This window comes from Ambystoma mexicanum, chromosome 6p (genome assembly GCF_040938575.1).
Source record: "Ambystoma mexicanum isolate Mex_15411 chromosome 6p, UKY_AmexF1_1, whole genome shotgun sequence".
Lineage (NCBI taxonomy): Eukaryota > Metazoa > Chordata > Amphibia > Caudata > Ambystomatidae > Ambystoma > Ambystoma mexicanum.
The window spans coordinates 471,518,957-471,546,418 of record NC_090935.1 but is presented as its reverse complement, the minus strand read 5'-3'; positions in this window follow the sequence as shown (position 1 = coordinate 471,546,418).

Genomic DNA, 27,462 nt, shown 5'->3' with positions numbered 1-27,462 from the left:
TGACATATCCAGCTGTACTTCCCCATGAAGACAGTGTTCCTGCTCTATGTTGGGTTTGCTGGGAGAACTCCTGTGACCTCATGAACCCACCTCTGGCATATCTGCTCTAGTAACTATTATTTTATTAGGTGTAAGCTCATTTTCTTCTGTTAAATAATAATAATTACAATTTTTGAAGTATAGTGAATTGGTAATTACAATAAGTTAATTATATTATAAAACTAAGCAGGTATTATCTAACACATCAAGTCAATGAAAACAAGGGCTATAAACTTTAAACATGAATCAATAGATATCATATACTTATTCAAATGAAGTGATTTGACATGGAACATGACAAAAGGGAGTATTAAGACTCACAGGGGAACAAACAAAATATAAACAAAAAACTGTAGGCAGGTGGTTAAGCATATGGGGCTAAAGACCAATTATTACTTTTGATCCAAGTAAGTAGGAAATGCTTCCCATTTACTATAAAATCACATGTTTTACTATTCTACGGTAAGAACAAATGGAATTCCACCACAATTCGTAGGATTCTTTTTTTGCAGATTTCCGATGAGATGAAATCCTATTTAAATAAAAAAAGTTCAATGATCTTGGTGAAGATAGTGAATTTATATATGGGTTAACTAAAATACCAATCATTACATTACATAAAGTTAATGGTTCTTGAAAAACAAATATAAGCTGGAAACAGTGTTCGCTTATTTGAGTTGCTTTTTCACCTGCAATGTGACTTCCAAAGATGGGTTTGGAGCTAAAGGCACTTTTGCAGAAGAAAAGGATAGATTATAGCGCATGGCAAGGGCCATAAAAAATTACAGATAAGGTTTCACCTGTGGTCTACAGAATTGCTAAATAGGAGGGTGAATTGACAGTGGAATAGTTTGTCCATGTTAATCAAATCCAACCTTTCCACGCGAAACATGAAGTGTAGAGGCTTGAGCAAGATGAAGCTAATTGAGAGTAAAAAAATAAATAAAACTTAATATGTGGGGTTGTCCTAGCAAACGAACAAGTGTAAATAGTGCTGGTGCACAAAAGTACAAGGGGGCTTTTATCTGGAAATAACATGTACTAGTGGGGTCATTAATTATGTGTCTATTGAAAGAATGTCTTGGTTGCATGGCATGTGTTTCTATAATGTGTATTTGTGAACATGATCACATTTGATTTCAGATGCTCTAGTGGACAATTAAATGAAATGTTTATTGTGCTTGGTACTTAATATGTCTTTTCTTTTTACTCTAGAAATATAATTGTTTTCCTCGTCAGCGCCGGACCATTGGAGCGCTGGATACCTGCTTGATACCCCTGGAATGGAGTCCCCTGTAAAGCCCCCTGAACCGAAGAAGAGGGTGAAGATGACGACCCAAAAGCCATAGAGATGACGACCTTGGAGGAGGTCCTGGAATGGAGTTCTGCCAACAACGGGTTTCTGTGCGATGGAACCACAAACTCTTATTGACAAGTTTACTTGAGTTACAGACTGCTTTACTATTCCTGTTATGAACTATTTTAGTACAGGAGGTATTTACAAAAACTCTTATTTTCCATGAACTGATTTTGGTTCTTCTTATTTTTGCTGTTTGTGTATTTTACATTGCATTGTATGACATAACTGTATGTTTTCAAATGTTTTCTAAAAGTGTTAAGGATTTAAGTTTTAAACAAACAGATTTTTATTTTTGTTCTTACTGGTTTTTGCATTCGATTAAATGACACAGATGTGTTGTATGTTGTCTGAAAATGTGTGCTACTGATTTAATTTCTGTTTAAAAAAAAATTGAATCACCAATTAAAAATAATGATTTATTAAGAGATAACAGTGATCCAATGATTAAAAAAAGATAAAGATTTCATTAAAAAGAAATCATTACAAAAACTATTCACAAAAAAAGATCAGCAATAAAAAAAAAGAAATGAGGAGATCAAGATAAGGGTGACCGAAAGATTAAAAAAAGAGATAAAAAAATACGATTATGTTTTGCTTTATTCCTTTTCAAAGATATTGTTGTTCTTGTGGTTAAGGGTCATACTTATTTTACTCAAGACTAGAGATATGTATATAATGTTCTAATACCTGTATTTCAATGTGCATATTATTTATCTTCAAGTATGGAGAAAATTTAATTGGGAACAACACATGCATTTTAGAGCATTTGTTTTTTGTTTTCTCCTGCTGTGATTTCGAGTTGATCCCAACAGTAAAGAAAGGAGGGAGTGTAAGAGTTGATGGGGGCTCTGAATAGCTGGGGGGCTTTGAATTACGGGGGTTTATTGGTTTAGCATGCACATGTAGATTTAGTGTGGGTTTTAGACAGAAATACAGAAATGCACAATGCAACCGGCGATCTGGTCAAGGGGAAGGATTTCTTTTGACTGACACGGAGAACTTATTAAAGGGGCTGTGAATGGGTGTAGGCAAGGCAGACATCCTCAAATGCTGTGGTGAGACGAGCTGGCAGGCAGACCAATTCCAGTGCTGTGGACGTTTGATGTGCTTATCTAGGCGAGTGCTATTCTACGCAACCACAGGGCAGACCAGGTAAAACAGACTGAGGGGTTTTCCCGGTTTAAGTTGAGCCAGCAATAACGCCAGTCTCTAGGTAATATAGGTTCAAAAGTGAGGGGGTTGGAGTGCATGTTGATGCAGTTAAATAGTGAAATAGGTAATTTCAAAGTGCATGCAATTTCAAGTTTACATGAATGTACTTGCGGTTGTGTTCTTTTTCTCAAAACATAATTCTTGCCAATTGCTTCGCTTTCAAGGTGGGACTAAAAATGTCCCAAAGGGAAATAACTGCTGTGAACTATCTAGTTAGAGAGTGAATGAATGCATGGTTTTTCGATTTGTTGTTTATGATTTTGCAAGTCAGCCCCAAGGGCATACAGCAGCATTGTAGATAAAATGCTGTGAGGTGAGAACATATTAGGTACCCTCTGGAGTGTACCAAATCCAGTAATTTGTGCAAGGAAGTACCCTGGTAAAAAACAGTTGATAGGCTATATTCTGAAGTTAGACTCACAAAGATAAAAAAGAAACACCCCAATGAATTACCACAAGATACTACCACCATAAAATACCACAGAATTAGGTGTAACCCCAGAATATATCCCACACTTCCAAAGGAAGTCGTTTTACCAAAGGTCATGTGACACCACTTCCTGTAATGTCATGAAGGTCAAAGGTCATGGCGCAGCACCACCTGTGCTGTCATCGGGTATGTCACCTCACTTCCGCTACCCCTGGCAGGTTGGTGAATTGACATTCCTGCAGTAGTTATTTTAGGAAAGCCTTTATGAACGTGACTCTTACGACAATAGGGCTGGTTGGCACATGTGCAATATCAAAAAGCTGTTTTTGGAGCCAAAGACACTTTTGCAGAACAAAAGGATAGATTATAGCGATGTCGAAAAAGAGCCTGTATTCATGTCTCAGGTTACATACATGAGGTATGTTGTTGTCGGGCTGTCAAGCTTAGTATCTTTCTTTTTAAACCAGGATAACTATTTACAGTGTTTTTTTTAAGGTAAATGGATATTGCTCAAATAACATTTCATTGTCGGTCATCTCTTGCATAAGTAGACATGATACAATGTGCATTGGCCTAAGTCATGCATACACTATGGAGTAGTGTTTCTTAGCCCTTGTAAATACGAAAACTACATCACACAAGCTAGATATTTGAGAATGGCACCATTGAATTGTAAATGGTCTTGCTCTCTCCTGCTTTCCCCTTGTGGGAGAGATTCAATGTGCTGTTTGTGTATTTACTGTGGACATAACACAGGTCTACAAAGGGCAACAGGGAGTAGGCCACTAACGAAGTTGGAGATAGAAATGCAATTGTTCAACCATCTTGACCAATTCCATATGCTCTTTTGTGTTTAAGATCCAATCTTATGTAACCTCCGTTGATTTGGGGTTTGCACTGTTATCGGTTCCCTGTGTTTTCTCAGTGTTTGGACTCAATAGCAGCCTGCATTCTGGTACAAACGTGTGGGTTTGGTGCATATGTGCTGTCCTTTTGAGTGTGGCAGCCTGGCAGAGGTGGATGTTGGTCTGCTGCCATTTAGAGCTCACTATTCAAGTTGCTCCTCCACTGAAGGACAGTCATCGCTGCCACTGCATATGCAGGAGCTCTGGGCACTAACATTGTATTCATCTGCGCGCTGTGCAACTCACTCACTGTGGTACCATACCTCGTGACCTATGTGCTTTCTGTTAGTGGATATAGATCTTTGCGGATGTTAGGATGCACACATACCTTTAGTGCACGGAAATGAGCCAATAATATCCTGACATACATGTACAAGCCTACAAGCTGCATGTATAAGACCCTGTGCTATTTCTTTACTGGTTACATAGGCCAGTTCTCTAATCATTTGTTAACATGTACACACAAGTATTGTTTATCGCCAAAAGCTGATCATGTTTTGGAAATCCGATGCACTGTTCATCTGAGATGGTTTCAGATTTAAGAGATCAGGATGCAAGATGCAGTCAAAGGCTCTCCTGCGATACTCTATCTAGCTTTTGTTGCTCTGATCATTGGAACTGAGATGCCTGCTCGGCCCCATTTTAGTAGCCCTCCCCAGGACTGACATGGTGCTTTACAAGCGGCGTCTAGGAAAATGTGTACATTGGTACCACAGCATTCTTTGTGGTGCTGTGAAAAGCTCTGTCAAGCCGAAAGCAGGGAATGACCAACCTCTTTCTCTATTAGCACCTGGGACTACTGACCCATCTAATCAGACTATTTAGTTCATGAGCTGTATCTACCGATACAAACCTGAGTTCCCAACTCTCCCGCTACGCCCAATGATGGCCCTTCTAGTTCGCCAGCACTTCATCACTTCTCTTTCCATTTCGCATGGAGCCCATTTTGGTGTGGAGGCTACTTTTCATTCATGACTTCACAAGTGTGTTTTCTTGGAAGTGGAAGCACTCAAAGGCCGTTCTACCACTGCCCTGGATGCTAATAGGAGGAATTCCCTCTGCACCTCAATTACAGGTGGTAACTGTGTTGCAGATCACTTTAAAGCTCTTGCTTTGCTTAGGACTGCCCAACTCAGGTTGTGGAACGTTGCCACCTGCTATGGCATGGCACCCTGCCGAGATTGACTAAACAGACAAAATATGAGTAGGAGAAGATACTGAGAGTCAGTGAATATTTCAGTTTTTCCATCTACAAAATTAGATCTGTGTTCGCAGATACCTCAATGAGTATATTGAAGAATGACATGAGCATTGCTGGCAGGGCCCATGATTGGTCAGAATAAATAATGCAAACCCGTACTTATCCTAGTTGAACAATGAGGGGTATGTCCCTCTCAGTCTGTATCACCCTCGCTAGTCTAAAACCTGAGAAAGAACCGGGACCTGACAAAGTACCAGTGGACCTTTACAGGTCGGGGCCAGTGATCTGGGTGCCACATTTTACCAGGATTTTCAATGCAGCCCTGATAATGAATTCTGTCCCCAAGACAAGGATTAAATCTGAGATGGCCCTGCTGTATAAGAAAGGTGGCAGGGAGGATTTAGGGAATGAATGTCCCATTCTCCCTGCAAAATGTGGGCGGCAAGGTCTTTGCTAAGGCTTTGCTGTTGTATCTGGAGGCCTGGATAGAAGATATGAATACAATCCATCATTTACAGGCTGGCTTCCAGGCAGGCATAAGTACTATCAATCAATGTCTGAGATTGAGCCTACTTCGTGACAAGTACGTGAAATTAAGAATCATGACGGTGTATGTGATATTAATCGACTTAAAGACGGCATTGGATAGGCTGCCTAGAGCTAGGCTGCGGAATAGCCTGATTGGCATGAACACCCCTGTAGCCCTTCTAAGAGCAATACAAAGCCTCTACACTGGGAATTAAGTGGACATCATATGGGGGTGCGCCAGGGGTGCATGCTCGCGCTGAATCCTTTTTGCTGTTTTGTCAATGGTATCATTCTCAAATAAACTGATACGAACTGTGATCCACCTGTACTAGCTGGGGACAAAATGTCCCTTATTAATGTTTGCAGACGATGCAGCAGTTTTAGTTTTAGCTTTAACCCCAATGTGCTCCAAAAACCAGCTGTTAACTTTTGAGGAATTGTGTGTTGACAATGGGCATACTGTCAATATAAGGAAAAAGAAAGCCATGGTCTTCAAGAAAAGTAAAACCAAAGGGAATCACAAATTGAAGTTAAAGCTCAATGAGGAGTCCATTGAACCAGTTAATGAATTTGAGTTAGATTCTCTGAAAATTGCCAATGGTCACCACAGGTCTCCAACGCCAAAGTCACCTTAGCCTGCTATAGTGGGGCTATTGCCAGGTTTTCTCATGATTTTGAAAATGGGCTGTAAAGGTATCGCTAGAGACATCCTCTGCTCAGGCTAGGCAAGCAGCTTTGCATGGAGCAGAACTATTGGGAGGAACTAATGGTGACCAACTGACAATAAGTGAAAACACATTTCTTAAGAGTATATTACGACTCCCTAGAAATGAACCTGCTCTCCCTGCTTTTCTAGAGGTGGATTTGCAAAAAATTGATTAATTTTGTAAATCGAAGCCACTTTTATATTGGATCAGGGTTTGGCTGGATTAACCAATTACAGTTTGGCTCTGGAGGACATTTTATCACAAGAGGGCTGACGCTCATTACTGTGGATGGTGCATATAAAAGATTATTTTACCACGCTAGATTACAATGGATGCGGAAGTGATCCGCAACACATTGTTTGTAGTTTTAAATTGCGTATTAACAACCGACTGCGCTCAGGTGAAGAATGTAAACTATTAGAAAGTGTTGAAAGCACTGAGGGCCTAAAGAGATATTGGGAGGCCAAACAATCTTTCGGTTACGAACAGTATCTGGGCTTCTAACAAATGCCCCACTTGGGAGGACAGGATTGAGAACGTAATGCACTTTGTGTTAATTTGCCCATGTTACTTAGCAATAAGAAAAAGGTATTTGAAGCCATTATTTAGGGAGCCATCTATCAGAACCACCCAACAAGTGATAGCTCTTAACCTAAATCTGAAAAAAAGACTATTTGGCAGTGCATTCTGTAGCCAACTATCTCACCTGGGACTGGAGAAAAAGGCTATGATGTATGCGCTGGTGTCTTTTTAATATTATTTTAATATACTGATTAATTGATGTCCTTCTAATATTGCATATTTGCACATTTTGCACTCAATGATTTATGATGGGTTTCTCTTATTCTAATTTCCTGTTGGTCAAGCCTTGCTGTTTTACATTATTGTTGGAATTGCAGTTATATGGTTTATTGGGAGATTATTGGAGGCTATTGGGCAATGATCCAATAGCTTAACTTGAAATAGGCTGCCCGACTCGATATTTAAGGTAAATGGCTTACATCACCAAATTATGGACTTAGGCTTCACTGATAAAAGTAATTATTATCCGTATATATGATCCGTACTCCCCCTGTACTGTTTTAAGCCAAATGTTATCTTGCACATTTTACTTTGTATGTTTGTACTTTTAATGAATGTCGTTGTGTGTATATAGAATTGTGTATGTTAATCCAATGTGTGTGTGGTAACTGCTTTTATGGTCTGTGCACCAAATAAAGCTAAGTGACTGACTAACTAATTGACCAATCAAACCCTAAACTCTGCTTGCAGATCCAAGATGGGTTCTTCCAATTCCAACTTTTCAACATGTGCATGACATCCGTCATGGTTCATTTGGTCCGCCAAGCCATAACAGTTCACTAATATGCTGGTGTCGCGCAACCCTATCTGAAAAATACAGACGAGCTGGACATTATGAACATCACAGAATGTCTGACAACCATTGCAGGTGGGCTCTCCAAATTCTACTTTTAAATCTGATTCTTTCAAATATCAGCCTGCCCTGTCCATACATACGGTGGTTTTCCTATTAATGGGCAGATGCAATCAGGCCCACATCACCCCACTACTAAGCTCTGCCCTGAAGTTCGTTCCATCTCGACAATTCTGCTCGGAAAAGTCCTACCGCATCTTATTGCTCCAGTGCCAAGAAGCCTCGTCTGTTCCTGCCACAGAAGAGCACAAAAACACAAAATTCATGAACAGCTTTCAGGATTGGTTTTGAATTCCCTTTCAGGCTTGGCTGACGTGTGTCTGCCACAGCAAGCGTCGGGTGACCCCATTAAGGAGGTTCATGGCTCTGAATCATTCACATACAGACTGCGTGATACACACATTGGTGACCGCAACGTTATTGCATCATTTCCTGTGAAATTATTCTAGTTACCAGCGGTCACTGTGGCAAATACTGCATCCCCAGCATTCGCCACAACATTCACACTAATAACAGCCACTTCTCACATCGAAGACCATGAGGAGAAAATGAAGACACATTTCAGAACAACACGTTTTTTTTTATTAATGCGTCATGGTCAAATAGATTGACCTTTCACCTAACAACAACATTTTTAATAACATTAAGCAAAGGAAACACATTAGAAAAAAGCTATAAACTTCATCTGACCACAAAGTCCTTACTGAAGTACAATGTATAGCTTATAAGAAATATCATAGAATGCTTATACAATTGTAAACCATACTTCACACATATATTAAACGTCACACGCACAAAACTAAATGTAGACTTTTAGGTACAAGGAATATTACAGTACGTTCCATATCCTCTTATTATCTTATAGTTATGAAACCAATGTTACCTAAAGATTTCAAAACCTCTAATGTTAAAAAAGTTTCATGACCCGAATTTAGCCTGTCCCAGAAGTCCTCTGAGTTAAGCCACTCCTTTCTGTCAACAAAACATCCTAGAAACAACATTCGAGTTTCCGGGAGGGCAGGGCAGGCTAGCATAACGTGCCATTCTACCAGCTCAGGAGAAAATGGACATAACTCACCTTTCTCCTTCTGCTCACACGAGCTGCAAGCACGTCAACGGTATGCAGCAAGTTCAGGCAAATGATTGCGCCAGTAAGCATTGGGAAATCTGCATAAGTACCTAGGGAGCACGCCAACTGGTTTGTCAATTTTAGTCAAAGAAGGACATGATGAGCAAGGAATAGTTCTGTTTCCCAGCTTTCACTGATGCATCATTTCTACAAGAAACTGGTTAGATGGCTTGGCAGGTTCCGTGATCACCTCAGATATATGTGTGCAGCGTGCAGCCACCAGTTAGAATCCCGGTGGGCTAACTTAGGACAACATCCTTCCAAAGTTGATACATTGGGAAATAGTAACACTGATTATTACTGTGCTTAGAAGTGGGAAGAATCAGCCATTAAACACTTTTATACAAATGTGATATTCTTATTAAGCTTGTCATGTCCTATAACATACAATATACATTATAGTACACCGCCTCTTTAAGTTAATGGGGGATTTGTAGAAATCAAATATGGAAGAGAAGGCGAGGAATAGAAAAGTGTTTGCTAATCAAATCTACTTTATACTGAAATCAGTAATCAGTATCTCAAAATGTTCAATCTTTGAACATCTAACCACCAAGAGTGTTATTGATTCTAACAGGTCAGCCTTGGTAGAATAAAGCACTGTATAAAACATGTTATTATTATCAATTAGTACCCAGCGGGGGTGTGGAGTGTGGCAGCCAATGAGGAGGCTCGGAACGGTGGCATTACTAGATGGTAATCTCGCTGCTCCAAGCCTCTTCAGGGCTAGAGGCTGCCATCTTCCCTGGCAAGGGAACAAGTTAAGTTCTCCTCTCCCTGCCTCCACTCCCTCTCCTAATCCACAAATACCCCCCACTCACCTTCTCCTTTTGGATCCTTTTCGGGAGCGGACCTGCTGGGAACACTTCTGTCCACAGTGTGTCTGCTCCCGATTGCTCCTTTCCATGGTGGCCATTTTCTTTGTTTACTTTTTTCCTATTTTTTAATGGCTGCCATGGAAAGAAAGAAGGGACTAGGTGGCTGTTATTTTGTTTGTTTATTTATTTTTTTACTTTTTTCAATGGCCGGCATGGAAAGGGAGACAGACTTTGTTTCCCCTTCCTCGGCAGCCATTTTATTTCCATGTTTCTTTTTTCAGTTGCAAAACACCAGAGTGTTTCGCAACTGAAAAATATTGCTTTTAGTACCCCAGTCTTACAGGCCGGGGTACTAATAGCAATAAGCCCGTCACAGGGGGGCATTACCGCTTCAGGTAATGCCCTGGGGCCTGCATTAAGGCCCTCGCTTTGCTTGGGCCTGTAACTATGGGACCCCGGGCATTACCTGAAGCGGTAATGCCTCCACCCCAGCTCGTGACTTATTGCCTAAGCATGTACTGCGCTGCTACTTACTGTGTACATTAAAGTATACAGCATTGTGTAATTAGCTGATTTGTACGAATCCAATATGGAAGAAGGGATGGTTATTGGTAACTGTGTTTTCTATTCAAGTATGTTGCACTGAAATCGGTACCTCAAGTTGTGCAATCTTTGAACACTTAACCGTCAAGAGTGCTACTAATTCTGAATAGTCTGCCTTAGTGGCGCTAATCTACTGCCCATCACAATGTAATTCTGGGTGGTTCATAGCACTGTTCCCTCACTTAGGCAAAGCAACTTTTTATAAGAAGAGATTTTAAGGCAGGATGAGAAATCCTCACTCCAAGTGCATAATTCATTAGGCCATTGAGATGCATGCACTCTGGACATAAGGTGGATGGCCCACTCAACAAGCAGATCATCTTTTAGACACTTGTACTGCATTATTTGTGGACATTACAACTTTTCTACAATATAGTGGCCTTATGATGTTTCAGCTGCAAGATGTGATTCTGCTCAAATGCATTAAGAATAAAGATAGTATTGTGATTTACTCTAAATCTGTTTACAGGAATGCCACCTCTCCAGCCAGGCTCCACAAGGTATTTGCCAGGATACCATTTGAGAGCTATTCATCTGACCAAGTGGTACAACCACATCGTTTCAAATGCAAATATCAGCAGAACCTTGGGTATATGTCCTAAAACAAACAAACAACTTTACATCTCGAAGACGAAAATGAACATGTTGAGCCCAAAATCATTTTTTGAACTCAGAGAAGAATGCGGTGTCCGGTCAAATGGTCGACAGACAAATAGTCGACAGGACAATTGGTCGACACAATTTGGTCGACAGGTCAAATGGTCGAATTTTTTATTTATTTATATATATATTTTTTAGGTTTTCGTTTAGGGAAAAAAAGTTTTTTAGCAAAAAAAAGGGGGTTGGGGGGAACCCCCCCAAAAAAAAATTGTGAAAAAACAAAAAAACAAAATTCGACCAGTTGACCTGTCGACCTTTTGGTGTCGACCAATTGTCCTGTCGACCATTTAATTTCGACCAAATGACCTAGAACCGAAGAATGCCACTTAAAGTGAATACAATCTAAAATCTGAGGTTGACTAATTACTTCACAGGAAAATATGAAAACACATACAAGTAGGTACTTGCACAGTTGCACTGGTCAAATGATCTCATATTCGACTAGGATGAAAAGGGAAAGCAGGAGTGAGGCTGATCTTTTTCAGATGTATGGGGGCCTGGTGACTATCCCAGTGAAGCCGATGACGTCGAAGTCTACAGAGTTCTCCAAGTCAGAGCTGCTCTTCTTTTAGAACATGACAATCCAGAAAGGGCGGACAGAAGACAACTTTTTGTCCCCATCAATTGTTTTGTTTAAATGCCGCAAAAGGGATCTTATTTCTTCACGAATCTTCTTGATAATAAACAGCATGTATACATTAAACAACTAGCAACATACTTCATATACAATTTGCACAATTCACATCTATCCACTTTCAACTCTACAATTCATGTTGTATACCTTAAAGCTAAACCTTGGAGAAATAGACATTGTTAGTACAGAAAGAGACAGTTTAAACAAAATTGTAGTGTTAAGCGAAAGGGCGGTCGACACCATGGAAATTCCAAAATGTTAGCAAAACTCAATGGGCCTCATTGTGACCCTGCTGGTCCGAAAACAAAGGTGGCGGTAAATCCGCCGCCACCGTTGTTTCCGGACTGGCTTATTCTGAGTTCTGCAGGTGGGAGGTGTCACTCCTGCCAGGTCTGACCTGGCGGGAGTAACGCCATCTGCCTGCAGGCGGACATGGAAACACCGGCTCTGTCATAGACAGAACCGGTGTTTCCATTGTTCCCATTCCCATGGAGTCCTCTCAGACTCCGGAATTACCGGGTCACCAGGGTTGTAATTCTCCGGTGTTTCCAGCAATCACGGAGGCGGAATGGTATTTCGGGACCGACAGCAGCCTGCTGTTTTTTCCGGCACGGCTACCGCCGGGCTCGTAATGAGGCCCAATGGCATGTGTTTACCTTCTCTTCGATTTGGAAGGATATTTGTTTCTTGGATCACTGGTTCAATGGGATCACCAAGCCAAGTGCCCACTTAAGGGATCGGCAAGTCTCTCATTGTTCTTAAAACCTCATTCTTAAAACACGTGACTTCCTGAAGGTACTACAATATGTCCTACTCACTTAATTGTTTGTTGCACCAGTGAAGATTGCCAGTCGGAGGAGTCCTGGTATGGCACTTGGGATCTCCCTGATTCTATTGCATATCTCTACCAAGAATCCACACCTTTTTGGCATATCCAAAACACGTGTGCCAGGTGCCACTTGACCAGGATGTGTTTAGAGCTACAGTTTGTGCACTCATGGCTCACCTCTTACTTTTAGGTCAGCACTTCTCATTCGTTTTGTTCTGACAGCTTTTGCTGCTATTTTCCAACAGTTATTTCACCCTTATGTCAAAGGCAGAAAGAACAGCATTTCTGTCCCTTCTCACCCCTGATGAGTAAGGACGTCAGTGAGGGCTTCAGCCTGCCTTTGGATGACACACACTTCTCGCTTATGTTGATGAACTCCTTCATCTCACTGTCCATCATTCCCACAAAGGCCATGCCAGACTGCAGCGACCCCTTAAATGTCCATCCCAGGCAATGTGTTGGTGCATCTGGTGATCGCAGCTCGAGTGAGACTGATGTAGTTTCCGTCAGCGCAATATTCCCTCTTTCATTACTGTTCTCACTGCGCAATTTATCTTTGGATATAAAGAAGATGTGTGTGTATCAGAGTTGATGGTATAATGTTGGCTTTTATAAACACCTTACTTCCTGGAGGGCATAGTGTTCTGTCATCTTCTTTATTGCCAGTCTGGCAGGTGAGTTGCAACCGCTGCCTGTTGATGGCCGAGCCAGCACTGTTCCAAGCTAACATTAAATTCTCCAGCCACAATTCCATTCCTACAGTGTGAGATCTTCTGCAACAGGCCATGCAAGAAAAGTGAGTCTGCTGTGTTTGGCGCATATACGCAGATAATAACATATTCCGTGTTCTCCAGCCTCACTTTTAGCATCAAAAGCTTTTCTTCTTTATCACTATATTTCTTATTTACTTTGCTTCTGACCTCCTTTGATACTTCCCGGCCCACTCCTATTGCGATGCTTACACACAAGTGTCGCGCCCTGAAACCACTTGTGCATAGGCGCGTTATAAATGCCATATCATATCACATCAAAGGAACTATAGATGCCAAATTAGACCCAGCCTTTTATCAACTGCTCATGTTTTTCTTCAGTAGGGTGAGTTTCCTGATAGAGTCAATTATCAATCCTTTTCAGGTACTTTATAATCTGTTTTGCTGCGTTATCCAGAACAATTCAGCTTTTTAAAACGGAGTGCGTTAAAATCCTGTGTTTAATCTGCAATAACTGCAGATGAATTAAAACATACAATAATCATTACATCGCTCACAAGTTTAAAATGCATATCCTTGCAATCCCACCAATTTTATACCGGTCTACAACCTATCATTTGTTGGAAGATTTTTGGAAGAGAAAGTAGCAAAGCAACCTTAGTTGTATCCGTTCTGTGAGCAAGTGGGCGTTTGGCATATCAAAAAGGCAGCAATCTGATCTTTAAGAAGTGGAGACATTTCATTCACGCACATACATGAGAAACTTGATTGATGTAGGGTCCCTGGCTGCTTTGATAATATTTGATATGTCACAACGTCCAACACATTGTACTTCTGGATCGTGTAGGACGGAGTATGAATGTAAGGGAAGCACACCTGGCTTTGCCCGAATTGTTCCTCCCGCTTAGAAGCCAAAAGATGAACTGCGCAGTTTCATATCTCTGTAGAAATCAATGGCACTGAACCCATAGTAGAGTGCTGTCCTGCCTCCTTTGCATGCAAGGGATCTATGCGCTCCCATATACATGGGATTTGGAGTTCTTGTCTAAAGTCATATCTATGTGCAGGGACGTCATTTCAACACAATGCCAGGAGTAGCGAAAGTGACACCACACAACCCTTGACCTCTGATGACATCACAGGAAGTGGTGCCATTTGACCCCACCCCAAAGTGACATCATGGGATCGATGGAACATAACCTTTCACCCCTTGCCAAACTGGAAGTGGCATCACATAGCATTGTTCCTAAGTACGCTACGAAAAATATGGTTACAATATCACTGTAATATGATATACATTGCATGCAAGAATGTACATATGTATTGTTAATAGTGTGTATAGGCCCATTTACCAAATTACTGTGAATGCAAGCAGACGTCCAAGGCCAAATGATAATGACGTCTTATTATTTAGCACTTATGCTTAAGCACCTTAGTTTATATATAACAAACATGCATACAATCTCACCCAACTTGTGTTGGTACTAATTTATCAACCTCAGAAGGATGAAAGGCTGAGTTGACCGTGCCAGTATATGAACCTGCAGATCACACACACACACACATAGCAGCAGCAAGCGCTGAACCCACTGAGCTATCTTACGGCTATACCTACCTTACTTTATTTATTTATTTTACATTTTTAAAGCGCTCACACAGCCCGCGGGCATCGAAGCGCTGTTACAGGAATAGTTTTGTTTTTTTGTAATTTTTGTTTTGTCTTAGTTGCGTATTTAAAAACCTAGAGGATTCTAAGCGCGGACCCGGGGATCAAACCTGTGTTGCTTTGTGTTGTCTTGCTTCCAAGCCGTGCACGTTGCCACTGAGCTATCCTCCCGGGATACTGGCTATAGTAAAATAAGCAATTAGATGTCCGAATGTTCTCAAAGTCAGAAAGCAAATAACACTCTGTAGTGGATACCATTAAAGTGGTAACTAAGATTTAACAGCAGGCCAGTTCATCTGGAGGTCTGGTGCAAAGTTGGCCACATGTCAAGCCTGCGTGAATCTACTTTACAGGCTTCAGAGGTTGGCAAAATACATACCATTGGGAGGATTTATAACTGTGTATTAAAGAACTTAGAGTAGTGCATTGAAAGTAGCGCACTCACACGGATTCCCGTACTCTGGGCACTCGTTATCTCATACATGCAAACAAACATCCTGAACAGCATCACAGGAAAGATAGACACATTACAACAAAGCATTAATTGTGCCACAGTGAAATCAAGGGCCACTTTATGTGGTCTGGTCAAACATTTCTACACTGTACACAAGCTTTTAGGCACAAGGATTTTGTCAAGTGACCGAGGACACAGATATGGAATGTCTTGAGATGATCGTAACAGAGACAACGGCAGAAAAAAACATGCTATAATTGCAACGTGCGAAAAGTAAAATACATACTCCGAAATGGATGCTTATTCTACTCTAAATGCTTTTTGGAAGTTTTTGGCTGCATTGCAATTTGTAGGTGTTTAAGAACAGACTAAATCAGTGACTCACCCCCTGAAGTGTGCCTGAAATAAACCTTTAATGAGTCTAGCAATAATTTAATAGAATTCCAGGAACACAAATGATTTGCTATTCCTATTCTTTCTTATTTAGGGTCACTGCTCAGTGTTACTCCTGTGGAACCCCCTGTTACTTTTTATTAAAGAGGCCACAACAAGAAAGCCAGCCACTCCAGAAACAAAGAGTCACATGGTACTGGCCACAGACTAGGAGCTTTAATTAAGATAAAAAAAATGTTTTAAAAAACATTTTTTAGGGGTAGTAGCAAAGGAGACCTCTTGGGTTGACCCCCGAATGATGCGCCTGTCTATGTGAGCAAAACATTGATCCTTTTGGACCTCCGAAAGAATTATTGAGGAGATGTTGATATGATATGTGGGTGGAATACAGCAGTAAATGAAGTTGAAGGATAAATGGTTTGCAAAGAAGCAATTATTTCTTGTAGTAAATGCTCTACAAATAAATGGAAAATGAACATGAACATTGCATGAATGGTATGGATACAGCTATTATGATCCTGGGCTGGACCAGTTATGGCCCTCGCCAATTCAGATGGACATTGTACCCTGTCTCCTCCCCAGTACACATGAGGTGGTAATTAGAAATCTAGATATGTTTGTCAGCTGACTCTTCTTAGATTCTCAAGTGAAAGCAGTCATAAAGCAAGCGCACAAAATACAGTGTCGGAGAGATATATGCGTACCCCCCTAATGGCTGGTCTGTGTACAACGGGGGGGCTACATCAGAATGTAAAATATGCTATTATATAGTGGGGCTCAAGTGGTGCTATGTGGGTGTTGGATCACCCCAGAGCAAATTCTCACTAAACAGCAGCTGAAGATCTGTCTAGCATAGTGTGGCATGTGAGATTGATTACTCTGTGGATGGCAATGTTTGGTCGAGCAGTAATCCTGAGCAGATTCAACTGTTCTGGGTTTGTTGTCTTCCTGCATTTGTGGATGTGATGGGAAATGGGAGGATTTGGGAGGAGAAATGTGACTTTCTCTCACTTTTGAGCGCAGTAAATGAAGTAAAGCACAGTAATGCACTACCCACATAGCTCATTCTCTCATTGTGGATGAAAAAAATGGCTCCTCTATGTCATTTCAGATGTACCACAATGTCTTTCAATGGCTGTTCCCTTCTTGCTTGAGTTTATTTCTATTTCTATTGCTTTGGAGAACACGTTTGTCAATTTCGATCAGAAATGACTTACATTAACACACATACAGATTGTGGAGGTATTCCCACAAAGGGCACCTATCAAATAGAACAAAGATGAGAACAAGTGGTGAGCCAGTTTATCAGGGTGTAAAAAAGTGGGCATACACCAAGAAACAAAACAAAACAAATAGAATATATATATATATATATATATATATATATATATATATATATATATATATATATATATATATATTACATGGATGCGGTAGTGTCCATGTAGTTATGGTTAAGTTGGTGTTTCCATAGGAAGAGCACTTTTTGGGTGGCTTATAACTTCGCTCCCCCTGGACGAATCCTCACCAAACTTTGCAAAAAAAGGTATATGGCCCACTCTGAATTTATTTGCAAAGTTTGGTGAGGATTCGTCCAGGGGGGGAAAAGTTATAGGGGGGTTACCAAAACTTTTTTTTCCCATAGACTGAATGGGAAAAAACTTTGCGCACGGCTACAGCCCGAACCGCTGGACGGATTTACACCAAATTTGCAGCAGGAGTGGCGGCCTGGTCCCGAAAGCGTGCTTTTGCAAATTTGGTGTAAATCCGTCCAGTAGTTTTTTAAAAAATGACCAAAATGTAAGGCAAAAAAATTAGTGATATCTGTGTTCGCTTCGCGTACGGACACCCCTTTTCGCTCCGCGGACAGCACCCCGATTGGCCCAGCGGCTTGCGTCATGTCCGCGGACATGCGACGTGTTCGCTGATTGGGTGGCGTGGTGCGTGATGCACGTCAGATTTTCTGTCGCGCCCGCCATCTTGCATTTGCGGACGTCCGCAGACAGCGCGGTGAAAGTTTGTTCAAAATGAGTATTTAGTAGAGTGTGTTGGTGTGTAGAAGTCTTTGGGGAGGATGGGGGAGTATGAGATAGGTTCAAAGTTGTATTTTATTTATGTGCTAGACGCTTTTGTTGTGTTCGATTTGTCTGCGGACAACACGGCTGTTCTGGAATGTTCGTAAATAAACAGAATGGATTCGTGTCAACTTGAAAGTGTTCTAAGAACACTCGTGGGGTCTCGTAGGGGGGTGTCCTGGAGACGTTGTCTGTATTGTTCGTTGGCAAGGTGAAAATGTTTTAAGAACAATCGCGGTGTCCTGAAATGTTCGTACATAAAGAAAATGGGGGTGTCCTGAGGACGCTGTTTGTATTGTCCTCTGGCAAGTTGAATGTGTCCTAGGACCTTCCCCCTGTCCGCGGACATAAAAATGGTTGCAATGCTTGCATCTATGGGTGTGATATGCTGCGGAGGTTGTGGCCAAGGTATAGAATGTAGGGTGCATGGCCATTTGGCCATGCACCCAAGAGTGTATGCCCTGGCCACAACCAACGCAGCATATCACATCCATAGTGGCTTTTAACTTTGGGTCAAAAACAAATTTATAAGGAACAATGTTATAAGCTTGTATGGGTGTGATATCCTGCGATGGTTGTATTTATCTTGTTATACATACTATTTGGTTTAGTAACAGGAGTCCATGTTTTTCTTGTTCATTTCTGTAATAAAAGAAAATAGCATGTTAGTATTAGTATTTTATAATGACTTATTACATTGTACAATCAACATTTTCTTCTTTTTATTGACCCTCATATTTAGTAGATTACAAACCAGAGTACTGTGCAATTTGCAAAGTTTCTGTGTTTGTTGCTAAAATCATTGGGTCTGTGGGAGAAAAAAAATCCATGTTGGATTAAAAAAAAAACCTTTTTCTGTTGTGCTACAGTTTATTTATTTGTTTGTTTTCCGCGTTTACTTGTTCTTTCTGCCTAATGATTTATGCATTGGATTGTTACAGTTTTTGTGAGCAGTAAGATATTAGGTATTTGTTTGGATATTGTAACATTTTGGCCCAGTTAGATACCAGTAGGCGTATTCTAACTGTTTATGTTTTGATATAATTTCGTGGTATTGATTTATCTGATTAGTTGTTGTAGAATCTTTGGGCAGTTAGATAGGTTTTGAAATATTGTGACAGTTTATATTTTTTTACTACAAGTGTACTTAAGGTTTAAGTACAGTTCAGTTATCAAATTTTGGTTTTAAGAACATTAAATACGCATTTGTAAGATTAGCTGGTAATCTCTGCTTTAGAGTAACGGCACTATCATTACATTCAAACCATCCACATTTTTTTTTTATATATGCAGTGTAGTGCCCTGAGTTGGTTGTGGCTCCTGCGTGGTAGATTATACCTATTGTTGTGAAGGTTTTCCTACCAAGTGATATTTGACCATGTGTGAATCCAGTCAGCTTGCAGTTGTTTTTCATACCATCTGCATTGTAACGTAGAAGCATTAGTATTACGTATTTACTATGTGTTTGTATTAGTAATGTGGAGCGATTATCCGAATTGCAGGTAGAACATAATCACCCTGGTTTGCATTTTGTACAAGTTGCTGAAATGGAACGGATTCACAATTAGGTATTGATATATAGACAAAGCGCTCTTTGGGGATTTGCTCTTGTGTCACATTGTTGCAGAGAGTGCATGTATGTTTCCACATGTATGAAATCTGGAAGATTTCATTTATAGGTATGTTTTTGTTTTCCAGTACTAATAGTAAGTACATTAGAAATTCTTGTGGATCTTCCTGTGAGTTTTTAGTGAATTTCACCATTCCAGCACAGTAGTCCAATTCTTGTCTTATTCCATGAATAGTATATGAGGTGTCAGGATTGTTTTTTGCGTTTCTATGAAGTACTAACATTTGCATACACAATGGGTCTCTAAAGTGTAAGTAAATGTTGTCAACAATTGCTGGTATTTGAAATAGAATATTGATATGATATGATATGATAAGGCATTTGTAACGCGCCTATACACAAGTGTTTCAAGGCGCGAAACACTTGTTTGCGTAGCAACTTACACCTATTTCATTTATAAGTTTTTCCTTTTTGTGGAACAGGATATGTTTGTAGATGGGGGGTGTATAGTGAACGAAGTCTATTGCATTCTAAAATGCAAGGAATATCAGCGTTTACTTTACTTGCATCAAAGTTTATTAGAAATAGACCGTCAATTGTACGTAGGCGTGACAGTGCTACGTAGCTCATGCCTTCTTTAAAGACTGTGTTACCAATTTCTATCATTGCTTTGTCTAGAGTAAGACCTTGGCCCTCATTACGACCCAGGCGGTAAGGGGTTTACGCCGGCGTTAACTTCGCCGACCCTTACCGCCTGAGTACGAGTTCCCGTAGCGCCATGGTGATTTTTACGCCTGCTTTTTGCAGGCGGTAAAATCCATGGCGCTAAGGGACCTTGTTGTTAATTACGCCACCGTAATTTATGGTGGCGTAATTAACGCCTTCCCCACTCCCATTATGCCCTATGGGGCAAAAATGGGAATGGGGAAGGGTAAATGGGGATTGGGGACTTACCGCCCCGCCAAGGTCGGAATGGGGCGGTAAGTCCGCCAACCACCATGGCGGAGTTGGCAACTTAGCGCCATGGACCATGGTGCTAATAGCACCATGGTTCTCCGCCAAGGTCGTAATGAGGGCCCTTGTGATTTATGAATGGTGACTGCGTATGCAAGAGATAGAGAAAATTGTTCACTGCGTACATACATGTCTTTGAAGAGAAGGAATCGAGCTGTTGAGCGTCCTATTCTTTTTACTTCTGAAAGTTTGTCAAAGAGAATATTGACAAACTGAATTTTGTTGTCACGTGGGTATGTTTGAAAGCCAACAACTGTACCCAGTGCTCCATTAACTAGTCCTTGGTCCACGTCAAGGTTACGTTTAAGCATTACTCTGCAATTTAAGGATAATTTTAATATCTTTTCCAAGCCTGCTGTGTTTGAGATTGATTTTTCTAAACTATTTAGTCTTGCTGTGGCTTGGTCACACATGGGTAGTGTCATTCCATGTACATCTAGTGTGTCTGTGGCGCTAATTTCAATAATTGGTTGCATTTCTTTGTTTAACATTATTTCATTGAATTTGAAACAGCTTGCAAGAGTTGGCATTAAGGCCATACAATTGACATTTTTGTGGGCTAATTGTTCCATAACATCTGTCGCACATGCATTATCACCATAAAGTGCATGAATGTGCCGGGTTTTCAATATTGCTTCTGCTTCTCTAGAAAGTATACCAACTCTGATACTTTTTAAGATGTTGGCATAAGTGAGATCTGCAGATTGGCACATGTTTTCTGTTAATTCTCTGTATTGGAAATGTTGCCAAAGGTTGACATTTCCAATGCTGCCAACAGTTTTACGGCAGAGTTTGTGTCCTAATGTTTTAAAAATAGGCTCACCTTTTACAGGTGTCAATTGAAGATCTCCGAAAACAATGATGTGTTTTCCTGCAAAGAGCTCTTTATAGTTTGTTTTGAGTACTTCTTGTAATCTGAGGTGAATCAAAGGCAACATTAGGTTGGACACCATGCTCACTTCATCTATTAGTAGCATTTTCATTTGTTTCAATACTCTGCGTACTTCCATTGCAGCTTCTGCAGAAAGTTTGTAATAATCTAACTTGTTTTGGTGTTCTACTGGCAGGAGTAGTAATCGGTGTAAAGTGACACCACCTATGTTGTAGGCAGCTAAACCTGTGGGGGCAGTGACAACAGCTGACAGTTTGTTGTTTGTCAATTGTTGACGGAACTTACTGATGATTTTGATTAGGAATGTTTTGCCAGAACCAGCTTCACCACTGACATACAATAGTATAGGTTTGTAATTTTGGCAGGTGCATTCTTTGTTTTCATGTTGCACACCATGTGCAATTTCTTTTGTTATTTCTTGAAAAATGCTACGTTGCTCTTTGTTTAGTTTTGATTGTAGTGTAGTTAAGTCTTCTTTATCTTCATAGTGACACATGGTGTTTTCTACTTCTATCATAGCTAATTCTTCCTCATTTGTTATTAGTGGTTCTTGGCTTCCTGTGACAGAAGGTTGACTACTGTCAGGAGTGTCCTTATCTAGTTGGGCCTGGAGTTCCTCTTCATGTTGTTGTTCATTGTGCAACATTGTTTTGTACTGTGAAAAGTTTACATCAGTTATACTGCTTTCATTTGCTTTGAAAGCGTCTTCCTATGAGTCATAGGTATCTAGTATTTCTTCTTCTTTTCTCCATGGTTTGAAGAGTTGTAGCGGGGACATGTAATATATTTCTTTATGTTGAGGAGTATTTAATGACAATTTGATATGATTAATTAAATTTGGTTTGGTGAGTTTTACTAAGCTGCCATCACAGTTTGTCACTTTGTATTTACGGTTTTGCTCATCAGGTTTTATATTATTTTTGTATGTGTAGTTTTGGGCTACATGGTATAGACACATGGTTTCCAAAGTGGTACTCCTTTTTTGGGTAGTATGTGTCCAATAAATTGTTGTTCAAAATGTCTTGGCTGTTGGGATCATGTTTGGCTATTGTTTCTATATCTTCGTATGATTTTAGAACTCTTTTTCTAGATTTAGCTGGGCCAAGACTTAGCCATACTATATTTGCAGATTTACCATACAATGCAGTACCAGTTAATCGATCAGCTGCTTCATAGGATCCACATTCTCTATGGGACAGCATTTTTATGCCCAAGCTGTATAATTTCTGAGACACTGTTTTATCTGATGACAGGTCATTCCAGAGGTCTTGGAGCTCTGTCTTTTCTGATTTGGTTAAGTATGCTGTGACATATTGTGCAACTGCAGTAGAATTGTCTGCAATGTACTGCACATCTATGTTTGCATTCCACAAGTGGGCAATGATTGCATTGTAATCATTGATATATTTTTCTTCGGTTACCAGACATTTGGTCGAAAAAAATTGGTCGACCAGACAAATGGTCGAACCAATTTGGTCGAAAACCAAAATGTTATGGTTATGGTTGCTTATCTTACCATAACTGCCGAATTTCAGGGGTTTTTCGGTTTTACTTTGAACCATAACGTCCCTTTAACAACGTTTTTTCACTGAATTTCATAGGTTTTTAGTAGCGCAACTTAACCATAACATCCCTTTAACAAAGTTTTTTTACTGAATTTCATAGGTATTTAGTAGCGCAACTTAACATATATGTATATTCGGTAAAAAAAAACTTTGTGAAAGCGACGTTATGGTTCCAAGTATAACCGAAAACCCCCTGAAATTCACCAGTTATGGTAAGCTAAGCAACCATAACTCGCGCCTCCACCATGTACAGCTAAGACTAACACCCAGGATATCAAAGATGACATCACAAATGTCATTGATGACATCACTGATAACATCACATGTGCATTTACTTTTATGAAAACTCTGTACAAGGGATTCTTATTATAATGTTGACAGAAAAAGTGTCAAGTATAATTGGAATCGATTTCTTGAGCTATGTAGTACATTAGGCAATGCATTGATATAAATAGCATTCTATTATGAAGTTCTTTACACTATACTAAGCTACTCAAGTATAACTATAAGCACTGTGTGCAGCATACATGATGGAGGTGCAATATTTATAATCTTACCATGTTGAATAGGGAAATGATAAATGCTTTTTTATTAGAGTTTTCTGTACTGTGCAACGCAACATGTAATAAGTAGCTAATAAAACCACTTACTACATACAAAACATTATTACATACAAAACACAAAGACACAACAACACATACAAATATGAGTATGTATAGAGAAAGTGAAGTATGCAAAAAAGCAGCCGTAGAAGCAGAAAGTGTTCACAACCTAACTGATTATCTTTCTGCACAGAAAGGGCTGCTCTGCTTCAAACCTACTACTTCCCTATGTACAAATATCACATGATGTGACTGCACCCTAAAGAAACTAATGCAAATACAAATATGAGCACATCCAGAGAAAGTACAGTAATAAAAAAACAGCAAAACCATAAGAAAGTGTTGATATCCTACTGATTGTGTATTTTTCCTATGCATATGTTTTATATGCTGTGAGTGGACCCTAAGAGAATTATTGTAAGAACATATTTAAAGTATACGTCTACAAATATAGTATTTTTTATTTTTTTGTTCCTAGCTATTACTGTCTAAGATTTATCACTAAAGGAAAAAACAGCGAGTCAGACATGTGATGTTATCAGTGATGTCATCAATGACATGTGTGATGTCATCTTTCATATCCTGGGTGTTAGTGTTAGCAGAACACGGTGGTGGCGCGAGTTATGGTTGCTTATTTTACCACAACTGGCGAATTTCAGGGGTTTTTCGGTTTTACTTGGAACCATAACGTCCCTTTAACAACGTTTTTTTTTTACTGCATTTCATAGGTTTTTAGTAGTGCAACTTAACCATAACGTCCCTTTAACAAAGTTTTTTACTGAATTTCATACGTTTTTAGTAGCACACTTAACTATAACGTCCGTTTAACAAAATTTTGTTTACTGAATTTCATAGGTTTCTAGAACTGCAACGTAACCATAATCTCTACGAACATCTGACTTCATTGCACACCTTCCGGAGAATGCCACATGACCATATGGTGGCGCACAGCATGATGACGTGTCCAAGAACTCGTACTCACTTCACAATAAGATCTGTGCTTCGTGGACAGTGTGGAAGTACATTTTCTACTGATGTAGGAACTTGCATTTCCCTTGCACAGCTCTAACACCTATTCATACTCGGCCATTAACAATCTAGTACACAGTACATACTTTTAACAAAAATGCTATTTATCTTAAAATGACATCTGCTAAGGCCATCCCTTCTCCCCAAGAGACACCACCACTGCTGTAATCAAGGAGCATGAGAAACACTGTGCCCTACCTTAGAAATAACACATGCACAACATTTTCCCCCGTCCGCCTCGCCCTCCATATTAGTGTTTGGTGCCTCTTCCCTCAGTTTTGTATTTGTATTTGTATTTATTAATTTATATAGCGATTTACGCCAAAGCGCTGCACAATTGAACAACTTGATACAAAGAACATAACATAACAATATAATGGTAGAAGCAGATTACAATATGAATCAATCAAATAACAAACCATTAAGAAGAGCAAAAAGACTGGAGGGAATAGGGAGAGAAAGCAGTGGGAATATGGGGGAGAGGAGAGGGAGCAGGAGGACAGGGGGGGAGGGTGAGAGAGGGATGGTAGGGAGTAGAAGCAGTTCCTTCCCCAACTTTCGTGCTTACCTCTCCTGCCAACAAAAAGCCATTCAAAAACAAAATAAATGTTCCTTTAGGAACCGCCTTTCACAGTTAAAAAATAGAAGTAAAAAAAACTGCAAAGGCTCCATCTACTTTATATTTCTCAGTAAAGTACATAGACGCAATAAGATTTTCCAACATTTCCATTTGCATTTTGTGTTATGGTAATGGGGAATATTGTGGCGTTCATCCTCTGACCTAGGGACTGGAACGGTGGATAAAAGGCCAGCAGGCCAAGTTATCAGCCCAATCGAAATGAGAGTGTATAACGAGGTCTCTGGACATTACGCCCCATTCCAGCTCCTAAAATGGGGGATGAATGCCATTAGCAGGCTAGGTTTCCAAAGCGGTAACCCGTGCTACTAAAAAAAGAGGATTTTTCGTCATATACCGGGACGCCTTTGGCGTCACGGTTTAGGAAAAAAATCCTTTTCCAAGGTGGCCACCATGGAAAGGGAAGGCAGTGGTTCCATACAGGGCCCCTCTTCGCTTTCCATGGCAGCCTACAAAAGGCGAAAACAAAACCTTGTGCCCATATTACCACGAGCACAATTTTGTTCCCTTTCAAATGTATCCTAATTTCGAATAACTTTACCACAAAGCCAGTCCCAGGTGGACATGGCCACTTTAATCCTATGTTTTGTTCCTTCTGGTCATGGCCAGTAGCCACATTGTCAGGATCATGACCTTATACCATGACCCCGACATTCTGGCCACTGCCCATGGCTACAGCCTACCCCTCTATGGCTACAGCATACCCCTCTGTCACTAAAGCTATACCGCTATTTTTTTAAACTACATTATGACATTTGCCAAATAAGAAAACATTGCCATATTTGCAAAACCATGCTTTTAGATCGTTGCCAATGAGCCTTATGCAAATTTGCTGGAAATCCACCCATGTTTTATTTTTTCAAAACTGTCAAAAGAATACACAAATGATTCATCATATAAGGTGTGCACAAAATCCTAACAAACTTTGTAAACTCATTTGAATTCACGTCAGAAATATTCCACCGATCAGCATTACCCCTCACCTCCCCAAACATTATTTCATAAGTTTCACAAGTGCAACGCTGAGAAAATATTATTGTCCAGAGGGATCAAACAAGCATTTTTGTACATACGTTGATCTATGGCAAACATTTCCAATGCACCTTACCTAATTTTTCCTCTTTTAGAAACATACGAAATGTGACAGCAGGGCGCATCCATCTTCTGCTATTCTTATCCATTGCTGCAGCTGCCTAAGGTAAACTACCCTGACGTCACTAAATCATTTGCTTTGCCCCTGGCCCTCACATAACCAACCCTAGTGATATTCAACACCTTTCTCGTTGACGTTCCTCTTCAGCATAGCCAAATGCGCCCATAATCACCTACGTGCCGTGACACAGAACCCGAAAAGCAACACATATCGAGTAACAACATAGAACGTCACAATTCAAAATATTAAACCGGTCTTTAAAAGGAAACAATAACACTGTACAATTTGTAAAGTACTTTTATCTCACAATAAACTCTCCGAGAACATCCGACTATTCCCATATTCAATCAAATTGCAAATTTGTTTCTTTGCTCATGATCGAAAATGTCAATCGTGAGGCACACGTTGTTCTTTTCCCATACACAAAGTGTTCGTTTTCGATAAAGGAACCACTTGGGTCGCACAGTGAATTCCAGGGCGTCGGCATGAACTTGGGCCTAGACCACCATAAAAGATGTTATGTTACTCCTAATCGCTACTGCAGCATAGAGACACATTGGCCCTGGGCGATGGTCCCACAAAACAGTCACAGTGATCCAGCCGTTGATGACTACGTGCACTTGGCGAATTAAAAATCCATCAGTTGGCATCTGGAATCCATGGCAATGGCAGTTAGGCAGCATGTAGCTGTTTGAAAACATAACAGAAAATATGTATCAATACCCAACCTTTATTACAATACATCTATTGATTTCTTAATTCGGCATACAGTTTAAACTAACGATTAGCACACACAGCAAACAATCTCAAAAAAGACAAAAAGAATGTGGAAACTCATGTGGCTTCCCTCCCAGAGGCTGCTACATGTCTGTGCTTCCTGTTTCCTGGCCACAGAATTGGATTCAAAGTGGCTCCCTCAGAATTCACTTGCAGGCTTTGGCTTTCAGTCTTTATATGTCCCGCAGAAGCCTGGGCTGTAATAATCATCAATCGTGTCCTTGTATATTGCTTACAGTTTCCATTCTCCAGCGCAACACTCCATCATAGTCCCACTGCTCAGATCTGGGTGTCACCTTTGCCACCTCCACTCTGTGTGCCTATCAGCTCTTTCTGCTTTGCCAGTCCTATTTATACCTTTTCGTCTGATATTTGTGGCAAAAAATGCTATTGATCTGCCTCCTGATGCATGACTCCAGGCATGGTTTGCAGCTG